Source organism: Schistocerca nitens, chromosome 1 (assembly GCF_023898315.1).
Source record: "Schistocerca nitens isolate TAMUIC-IGC-003100 chromosome 1, iqSchNite1.1, whole genome shotgun sequence".
NCBI classification, from domain to species: Eukaryota; Metazoa; Arthropoda; class Insecta; order Orthoptera; family Acrididae; genus Schistocerca; species Schistocerca nitens.
This window is the reverse complement of record NC_064614.1, coordinates 165,894,346-165,905,794: the sequence shown is the minus strand read 5'-3', so window position 1 is coordinate 165,905,794 and position 11,449 is coordinate 165,894,346. Positions and strand designations below refer to the sequence as shown.

The 11,449-nt window shown below is 44.9% G+C and overlaps 1 pseudogene; it reads right to left on the bottom strand.

Moving 5' to 3' along the window:
- Positions 1-1,055: 1,055 nt before the first annotated feature.
- On the bottom strand, positions 1,056-1,174 carry LOC126212461 (5S ribosomal RNA; annotated as a pseudogene).
- Between the last annotated feature and the right edge of the window lie 10,275 nt (positions 1,175-11,449).

Genomic DNA, 11,449 nt, shown 5'->3' with positions numbered 1-11,449 from the left:
CTCGTAAGCCACACATTTGTGTCATCAGTGCTAAGTGACCCTTGAGGTGGTGCAAACAGCGATGCCACTGGACAGCGGATGATTCTAAACGAGTGATTTGGAGCGATGAATCACTCTATATTCTGTGACAATCCCGCAGAAGGGTTTGGATTTGGCGAATGCATGGAGAACATTAGCTGCTGTCATGTATAATGCCAGCAGTGAAGGACGGAGGAGGCGGTGTTACAGTATGGGGGTGTTTTTATCTCGTGCTTAGTGTGCGGCCCCCCTATTGCGCTTAAAAAAACGTTACATGATAAGGATATGAAAACATTTGATAGCATTATGTACTGCGTGAGTTAGAGGATTATTTGGGGGGGGGGCTGTGTTCGTTTCAGCACGACAATGCACCCTCTCATAAGGCAGCATCTGTGAGAGAATGGTTTGTGGATAATAGCGCTCCTAACATGGACTACCTACCTAGAGTTCCGACGTGAACCCAATGCAACACTTTTGAAATGAGTTTGAACGCCGACTTCGCTACAGACTCCAGCTTTCAAAATCACTATCTTCTCTGGCCTCGGCTCTTGAGGACGGATGAGCTGCCACTCTTCTATAGTAATTCAGATACCTCACTGAAAGTGTCCCCAGCAGAATTCAAGACGTCATAAGCATCAAAGGTGGATAGACACCCCATTTTACTGCCCACTAGTAGGTGTCCGGATACTTTTGATCAGAAAGTGTTTCATAGTAACAGCACACGGAGGATCTGTCGAAAACGCGTCATTTTAGGTACGATTTGTTATACGTCAGTTAACGACATACTGGCGGTTAATACCTCCAGGACATGAAAACATCAGAGACATACAAACGCCGTCCGAACAGCCCTCGAAGGCCAATGGTACCGACCAGGCGCCGTGTTTTCCTCAGCCCTTAGGGGTCACCGGAAGCGGATGCGGAGGGCATATGGTCAACACTCTGGTCTACCGGTCGCTGCCAGTTTTGGTGCCCGGTGCCGCTACTCATTAAGCAAGTAGCTCCTCAACTGACTTCTCAGGGGCTGAGAGCTCCCCGCTTGCCAACAGCACTCGACAGACCTGCACGGTGACCCATTCAAGTGCTAACCAAGCCCGACAGCGCTTGACTTCGGTGATCTGACGGGAACCGTTGTTACCACTGTGGAAAGACCGTTGGCAATAGCAAAGACAGACAAATATGATAAAAGTTCACAAACCATTGTTTTGTGTAACTTCGCATAGTTAAATTATGTTGCAAGTGTAAGAGAAGAAAATGACATTTTGCACCTATTATCTATTTTATTATGTATATAGTTTAAATAAGCAAAAAACTGGACAAATAACTGCCAGTTACAGAACATTTGAATAAATCATTAATATCATTACCATAAGTATGACATGATTACTTTCTTGTAAAACATGTGAAATCCTTATTTTGTGAAAAAAACTTGCTAAAAGCATTTCACGCAGAATGTCAACATAGGGTAAAAAGCTGTTCTGCAAGAAGAACAAAAAAATTTGTTTATTTTGTTTAAAAATTCTTTTGGATAGCAAATGTACACCGCTATAATCTTTTTTCTTATTATTATTGTTCAAATGGCTCTGAGCACTATGGGACTCAACTGCTGAGGTCATAAGTCCCCTAGAACTTAGAACTACATAAACCTAACTAACCTAAGGACAACACACACATCCATGCCCGAGGCAGGATTCGAACCTGCGACCGTTGCGGTCGCGCGGTTCCAGACTGTAGCGCCAGAACCGCTCGGCCACATTATTATTATTGTTATTAATTGCTTAATCAATGGACATAATTACATGCCAGGTCAGCGGAGGGCGCCGGCTGTGGTGGCCGAGCGGTTCTAGGCGCTACGGTCTGGAACCGCGCGACAGCTACAGTCGCAGGTTCGAATCCTGCCTCGGGCATGGATGTGTGTGATGTCCTTAGGATAGTTAGGTTAAAGTAGTTCTAAGTTCTAGGGGACTGATGACCTTAGAAGTTAATTCCCATAGTGCTCAGAGCCATTTGAACCATTTTTTTTTTAGCTGAGGGCGCTAATGCGCTGCTTCCTGGACTAGAGTAGGCGCGTTGGCCCCCTATCGAATCCGCCCGTCGGATTAACGACGAGGGCCGGGGTGCCGCCAACCTGGATGTGGTTTTTAGGCTGTTTTCCACATCCCACTAGGTCAATGCCAGACTGGTCCCCATGTCCCGCCTCAGTTACACGACTCGCAGACATTTGAAAACGTTCGCACTATTTCATGGCTTACACTAGATACAGACAGTTGGTGTACACTTATTTCTTCCTGGGGGACACGGGGTGGCGACAGTCACCCTCTGACACCAATATCGCCAAATCTATAGTAACAAGACCGAACCCACGTTGAAGTGGGACAAAGGCCCCAGAAAATGATGATGATGAATCAAAAAAATGGTTCAAATGGCTCTGAGCACTATGGGACTCAACTGCTGTGGTCATAAGTCCCCTAGAACTTAGAACTACTTAAACCTAACTAACCTAAGGACATCACACACATCCATGCCCGAGGCAGGATTCGAACCTGCGACCGTAGCAGTTGCACGGTTCCGGACTGCGCGCCTAGAACCGCGAGACCACCGCGGCCGGCGATGATGATGAATCCATGGAAATAATTAGGGTTATACAGACAATGCTTAAGCTATGCATCAACGTGTCTGAAACGTTTTAATTCATTGTATTTCAGTTCAATAAAAGATTTCAGTCAAAAAAGAAAAATGTGATCGATAAACGCATGGGACTGTGAATTCAGGAGTTATTGGTTTGCATCCTGCTATCTGCCACATTTTTTCCCACATTATCTTTTCTAAAAGATTCTGGAGCTTTTTTACTAATATGGTAGAAGTATGTTCTGTAATATTCGACGTTACGTGTGAATAAGAGTGCTCAGTCGTTGTGAGACAGAGCGAGGTGGCGCAGTGGTTCGCACACTGGACTCCCCTTTGGGAGGATGACTGTTCAATCGTGTGTCTGGCCATCCAGATTTAGATTTCCCGTTATTTCTCTAAATCGTTCCAGGCATTTGCCAGGATGGTTCTTTTGAAAGGGCATGGCCCATTTCCTTCCCCATCCTTCACACAATCTGAGCTTGTGCTGTGTCTATAATGACCTCGATGTCGACGGGACGTTAAACCCAATCTTCCTTACTTCCTTTCTTCCTTTCGTTGACTATTCAATTCTATGAACTTGCTAGGAAACATAGACCAGAGAATTACAAAATCATACAAAATCACGTTCTATGTCACTGCCTGAATTCATCACAATTCAGTATTCATTTATTTATCCGAAGACTTTCTGTATTGTGGTTTTCCATAAGTTTTCAAGGTTGTGATAGTTTGTTGCTATTATAATTCTTCAAACAACTGCTTGACACAGGCACTTCTCAGATTTTGGAACGAATGCTTTTCAGATAATACAGTTATCAGAATTGCTAAGTCTAGGAAGTTAAGCTGAAGCAAAGTACTAAGTCCTGATGTAAGCAAATAATATAAGATCTTATAGTAATAGTAACAGTGATGTGTTATTTCAGTGAATGTTGATTTTTTGTAAAATCTTTGCTAGCCAAGATCACACGCAGGAAAATAGATAACTAGTTCGACTGTTTATATTACGATCTGAATATGATGGTAGTGTTCGACACCAGTTATCTAAATTTCCACACGCGACCTTGCTTAATAAAGATTTTACAAAAACCAGCATTCATTGGAATATTGTTAATATGCATCTATGGCTGGATGAAAGTCAGGGTGACAGCAAGTTATGGCAAAGTGTGGCCTCCTCCAGAACAGAGCCCTAGATCCATGCTTGTTTGTAGACAATAGCATCGTTAGCGAAACATCTGATAGTATTACCACTAATGTATGATATACCCTACTGGCCGTTAAAATTCCTACACCACGAAGATGACGTGCTACAGACGTGAAATTTAACCGACGGGAAGAAGATGCTGTGGTATGCAAATGATTAGCTTTCAAGAGCATTCACACAAGGTTGGCGCCGGTGGCGACACCTACAACGCGCTGACATGAGGGAAGTTTCCAACCGATTTCTCATACACAAACAGCAGTTGACCGGCGTGGTCTGGTGAAACGTTGTTGTGATGCCTCGTGTAAGGAGGAGAAATGCGTACTATCACATTTCCGACTTTGGTAAAGGTCGGATTGTAGCCTATCGCGATTGCGGTTTATCGAATCACGACATTGCTGCTCGCGTTGGTAGAAATCCAATGACTGTTAGCAGAATATAGTATCGGTGAGATCAGGAGGGTAATATGGAACACCGTGCTGGATCCCAACGGCCTGTTGTCACTAGCAGTCGAGATGACAGGCATCTTATCCGCATGGCTGTAACGGAACGTGCAGCCACGTCTTGATCCCTGAGTCAACAGATGGGGATGTTTGCAAGACAACAACCATCTGCAAGAACAGTTCGACGACGTTTACAGCAGCATGGACCATCAGCTCGGAGCCCATGGCTGCGGTTACCCTAGACGCTGCATCACAGACAGGAGCGCCTGCGATTGTGTGCTCAACGACGAACCTGGGTGCACGAATGGCAAAACGTCATTTTTTTGGGATGAATCCAGGTTCTGTTTACAGCATCATGATGGTCGTATCAGTGTTTGGCGACATTGCGGTGAACGCACATTGGAAGCGTGTATTCGTCATCGCCATACTGGCGTATCAGCCGGCGTGATGGTATGGGGTGCCATTGGTTACACGTCTCTGTCACCTTGTTCGCACTGACGGTACTTTCAACAGTGGACGTTGCATTTCAGATGTGTTACGACCCGTGGCTCTACCCTTCATGCGATCCCTGCGAAACCCTAAATTTCAGCAGGATAATGCACGATCGCATGTTGCAGGTCCTGTACAGGCCTTTCTGGATACAGAAAACGTTCGACTGCTGCCCTGACCAGCACATTCTCCTGATCCCTCACCAATTGAAAACGTCTGGTCAATGGTGGCCGAGCAACTGGCTCGTCACAATACGCCAGTCACTACTCTTGATGATCTGTGGTATGGTGTTGAAGCTGCATGGGCAGCTGTACCTGTACACGCCGTCCAAGCTGTGTTTGACTCAATGCCCAGGCGTATCAAGGCCGTTATTACGGCCAGAGGTGGTTGTTCTGGGTACTGGTTTCTCAGGATCTATGCATCCAAATTGCGTGAAAATGTAATCACATGTCAGTTGTAGTATAATATATTTGTTCAATGATTAGCCGTTTATCACAAGCATTTCTTCTTGGTGTAGCAATTTTAATGGCGAGTAGTGTATGTAAGTTAAGGTCCCCCGCCGTTTCTGTCTTTATGAAATGGCCACCCTAAGAAATCAATAAAAGTTACGGGCCACCCTCGTTATGTAATAGCCAATCTCACACACCAATGATGGGATTTTGACGCGGTTTCAGGAGGAAGGTTTGTGTGTGTAATTTATTGTTTGTAGTATAGTTGGTCGTAATATATACAGTGTTACCTGTTCCACATTTAATTGGCGTTTGGAGTGACATCTCGTGGGAATGGTAAGAGTTACGCGCTGCTCAGCTAGCGAGGAGACGGCAGCTGGCGGGAAAAGTAGTAAACAGCTACTGCAACTCCAGAGAGCCGTAAAGCTTGACGAGAATCTACACCTACTGTAAATTAGTCCGCTGCATTTTCCTGTCTATATGTGAAGGTCAATCTCAGAAACTACTTTTGAGATTTTGACTCAGTTTTTAGAAATAGACTGTCTGACGCCGAAAGTTCGTGTATAACACTACATGGTATAATGAAGTCGTCTGGGAGTAGATACTTACAAGGGGAGGCCACGACGTTTATAACGCGGATTTACTGTAAACTTCGTACACTCGAAGTAATCCATGAGGACAACAAAATGTGTAAGCAGTAGCGCGTACTTCTCAAGTGTTATTGAGAAAATCGCAAGATAATTTCGGTCATCAAATATATATATCGGTGCGTGGCCATTTTTAACCATAAAGCGGCTACAGCCGGTAGCTCAGCGGCCGGCACGGTAGCTCAGCGTGTTCGGTCAGAGGGCTGCGTGCTCTCTGTAATAAAAAAACTGAGTCAAGGAACCAACGATCAACTTGAACGGATGTCTTGTGACGTCCGCCTCGACCAATCGCAACGAACTATATCGAACAAAAAGTGTAAAAAACAAACAAGCGTGTTCGGTCAGAGCGTTAGCTTTCCATTCTAATAAAAAACTGAGCGAACGGATGGACGAAAAAACTGAACGGGTGTCATCGGAAGGCTGTCCTGAACAAATTCAGGAAACAATGTAGAATAAAATGTTTTTTTTAAAAAAAAAAAAAAAGGTGGTCGGCGTTGAAGCCGCTAGATCGCTGGATCTAATTCCGTTGGTCAGTTTTTTTTATTTTCAACACAGTCATTTTTTTACTATTTATATTACAATTGATATAATGGGAAAATACGTGTAATCGGATGGACTTTTATTAAATTTACAATGTTATTTGGCAGTCTACTAATTTTTATTATCACAAATAATGTAATATTCATAACTGTCGACTAGTAAACGGCCAAACGCATACAGTGATACTGAAAATGTGTACTTGTCCGTGATTTGAGAAATCCCTTATACCTGGAAGGAGCCCGAAACGACTTGTTACCTTCAAGTTTTGACCGGGACAGACGGCTTTCGAAAGATGTACTATTAATCGTCGCTTTCGACTTTACGAGTACAAGCTGGACAATGGTATTTGTCCTAAAAACACGGAAAACATGAAGTTAAACGGCACCAGCTGCATTGAATAAATGCTGTGTTTCCTCATACGCAAGGTCTTTCGACGTTTTGCGTGGAAATACAAACCTCATTAACATTTTCAAAAACTCTTTCAGACGATAGTTTGGAAGCAAACCATGCATAACGCAGTATTTCCTCAAAAATCGGCGCTAATAATTGGTTATGCAGTATCGAGTGTATTTTAATAGCGTCTTCCAAGAAGCAATTTCTCGTTCTCTTTCGATTAAATACGAACAGTTTTGAAGACACCGACCAGCATACATTTTCAGTATCACTTTATGCGTTTGGTCGTTTACTAGTCGATAGTTATGAATATTATATTATTTGTGATAATAAAAATTAGTAGACTGCCAAATAACATTGTAAATTTAATAAAAGTCCATCCGATTACACGTATTTTTCCCATTATATCAATTGTAATATAAATAGTAAAAAAAATGACCGTTGCAAATAAAAAAAAACCTGACGAACGGAACTCAATCCAGCGATCTAGCGGCTTCAACGCCAACCACTTTTTTTTTTTTAATATTGTATAGTTCGTTGAATTTGTTCAGGGCGGACGTCCGATGACACCCGTTCAGTTTTTTTGTTCATCCTTTCGCTCAGTTTTTTATTAGAATGGAAAGCTAACGCTCTGACCGAACACGCTGAGCTACCGTGCCGGCACTACTCGGCTGTGGCCGCTTTATGGTAAAAAATGGCCACGCACAGATATTTATTTGACGACCGAAATTATCTTGCGATTTTCTCAATAACGTTTGAGAAGTACGCGCTACTGCTTACACGTTTTGTTGTCCTCATGGAGTACTACGAGTGTACGAAGTTTACAGTAAATCCGCGTTCCAAACGTCGTGACCTCCCCTTGTTAGTGTTACCCTTATGAAGCCGGACTGTGTCGCCGTGACAAATCGTTGAAGTGTATTGCGAACAAATTAAATCCGAGTACGCAGCATATGCTACGCTTCTGCAATGAACGACTGCCGGCAGTTCAACGGATCTTCCCCTCAATCTTTCTACACAGTTGGCCGACGCGCGAATTTTACGGAGCTGGACGCTGTGGTGAGATGGGGAGGCAGACGTCAGACAAACTGCCACGGCTGGTGTGATCTCACGGGCCGGGAAGACTCCTCAGTTGGTCGCTGACTTGTAGCGGGCGGAGGCGCCACGTGTGGTGAGCCGTGCTACCGAGGTTCCCGTGAGAAGCAGACGCCGCGCTGACGGCCGGAGAGCAAGACTGATGGCCTCTTGGAGGGGTGAGGGGGGGAGTAGGTTAAAGGAAAGGAGGGAGTGGTGGTAAAAAAAAAGACGATCAGAAGGCGCCAGCAACAGGCAGGCGGGGCAGAGGCGGCGAAACGTTGTGGTGCGTGGACGTCGAGTTATTCTCACCCGCTGCACGTGCAGCCGTGTACATTGTACAGAGAGCGCTGGGACTAGTAATTACAGAAAATTCGTCTCTCATTTATTACTCCACTACGCGTTTCAATGGCCTAAACCGTCAGCAAGAAGAACTAGATCCATTCGATAAATAATCGGAAAGGTTGTACACTACTGGCCTCTAAAATTGCTGCACCAAGAAGAGATGCAGATGATAAACGGGTATTCATTGGACAAACATATTATACTACAACTGACAAGTGATTACATTTTCACGCACTTTGGGTGCATAGATCCTGAGAAATAAGTACCCACAACAACCACCTCTGGCCGTAATAAAGTTGAGTCAAACACAGCTTGGATGGTGTGTACAGGTTCAGCTGCCCATGCAGCTTCAATACGATACCACAGTTCCTCAAGAGTAGTGACTGGCGTAATGTGACGAGCCAGTTGTTCGCCACCATTGACTAGACGTTTTCAGTTGGTGAGAGACCTGGAGAATGTGCTGGCCAGGGCAGCAGTCGAACATGTTCTGTATCCAGAAAGGCCCTTACAGGACCTGCAACATGCGAACGTGCATTATCCTGCTGAAATGTAGGGTTTCGCAGGGATCGAATGAAGGGATAGAGCCATGGGTCGTAACACATCTGAAATGTAACGTCCACTGTTGAAAGTGCCATCAGTGCGAACAAGAGGTGACCGAGACGTGTAATCAATGGCACCCCATACCATCACGCCGGGTGATACGCCAGTATGGCGATGACGAATACACGCTTCCAATGTGCGTTCACCGCAATGTCGCCAAACACGGATGCGACCATCATGATGCTGTAAACAGAACCTGCATTCATTCGAAAAAATGACGTTTTGCCATTCGTGCACCCGGGTTCGTCGTTGAGTACACCATCGCAGGCGCTCCTGTCTGTGATGCAACGTCAAGGGTAACCGCAGCCACGGTCTCCGAGCTGATAGTCCATGCTGCTGCAAACGTCCTCGAACTGTTCGTGCAGATGGTTGTTGTCTTGCAAACGTCTCCATCTGTTGGCTCAGGGACCGAGACATGGCTGCACGATCCGTTACAGCCATGCGGATAAGATGCCTGTCATCTCGACTGCTAGTGATACGAGGCCGTTGCGATCCAGCACGGCGTTCCGTATTACCCTCCTGAACCCATCGATTCCACATTCTGCTAACAGTCATTGGATCTCGACGAACGCGAGCAGCAATGTCGCGATACGATAAACCGCAATCGTGATAGGTTACAATCCGACCTTTATCAAAGTCGGAAACGTGATGGTACGCATTTCTCCTCCTTACACGAGTCATCACAACAACGTTTCACCAGGCAACGCCGGTCAACTGCTGTTTGTGTATGAGAAATCGGTTGGAAACTTTCATCATGACAGCACGTTGTAGGTGTCGCCACCGGCGCCAACCTTGAGTGAATGCTCTGAAAAGCTAATCATTTGCATATCATAGCATCGTCTTCCTGTCGGTTAAATTTCGCGTCTGTAGCACGTCATCTTCTTGGTGTAGCAATTTTAATAGCCAATAGTGTATTTAAAAAGAATACAAAATTTCTACAAAGTTTGGACTTCTCGTTATTTTTTGGTGGTGTGCTCGAACTATTATCAGATGGGCCTGACATGCCTGCTTTGCTGAATAGCATGCTGGGAATCAGCGAAACAACATGGCAGCAACCTTGCAGGCTTGCATCAACATAGAGCAGGAGCGTGTCATTAGATTACTGTTAGCTGAAGGTTTGAACCAATCGGATGGCAGTGCAATATACAGATGGGTCCAAAAAAATGTATCCACTGTTTAAAAGTCCATAGTTTGCAAGCTAATTGACAGAGTTTTCTAATTTTTGGTGAAAATGTAGCTTAAAGTCCAACTTAAAGATATCACTGTAGGTGTTCGAAATGGTCACCATTAACATCCACACGCAAACGATGCCGCCGAACGGCAGCCCGAACTACTGACTGCAACGTGTTTAGTTGAATATTTGCACATGAATGTACGATGGATTCTCGAAGTTCATCCAATGTGCGTGGCTTTTGTCGACAAGGGACGTGCTTTAGTGTTCCCCACAGGTAAAAGTCCAGAGGAGCTAGGCGTGGGGAACGTTGTGGATACTGTGGATACTTCACAGCCTCTCTACGGCCTGTCCATCTTCCGGGCAGATCTTCGTCGAGATACGCTCTAACACGATTTTGGTAGTGGGCTGGCGCACCATCGTTTGAAAGTAAACTCTTCCGTCTCCATACAAGTCTCGGATGGCAAGTAAAATGGATGTCTGAAGCTTCTGAAGGTACACATCACCGGTAACTGTGCCGTCAAAGAAGAATGGCCCAATCAAGCCCCGGTAAGACAACCCACACCACACATTTACTCCTGGCAAATTCACGGTTTTGTCTACATGGACGTTCGTATTTTCGGCGGCCCAGTGGATGCAATTGTGGCGATTTGCTGTATCATTTAGTTTGAACTGTGCCTCATCAGACCACACAATCATCTCTGCAAACTCTTCATCGTTGCGCACCATGTTAGTAAACCACTCGCAGTACTCCATCATACAATCTGGGTCGTTGTTTGTGTACATCTTTAACACGGCTTCAAATTTGTCTCGAATGCGACGAATCGTTAAACGTCTCGGTGGCTCTGTTTGATACTCATTTCGCCATTGCCGTTGAACCTCATTAATGTTTTCGTACTTAAAATACCACTTCAAAACTGACTTCCTTTTACCGAATGTAAGCCTTGCGCCAGCCATGTTTACTCGAGTAACTATGTGCAACTAAGAACAAAAGCCGGCCTGTGTGGCCGTGCGGTTCTAGGTGCTAGAGTCTGGAACCGAGTGACCGCTACGGTCACAGGTTCGAATCCTGCCTCGGGCATGGATGTGTGTGATGTCCTTAGGTTATTTAGGTTTAATTAGTTCTAAGTTCTAGGCGACTGATGACCTAAGAAGTTAAGTCGCATAGTGCTCAGAGCCATTTGAACCATTTTTTAAGAACAAAACACTGACTATCTGGCGACTGTCATCTGACAGAACAAAACAACGCAATGCAACGCTTGTGTGGCGATTGCCGGAACTACAAACTACACTACTGCCCATTAGAATTGCTACACCACGAAGATGACGTACTACAGACGCGAGATTTAACCGACAGGAAGAAGATGCTGTGATATGCAAATGATTAGCTTTTCAGAGCATTCACACAACTTATCTAGTTTATGCTATGCCACCAAGTGATTTTTACTGAAAGTGTGTATTTT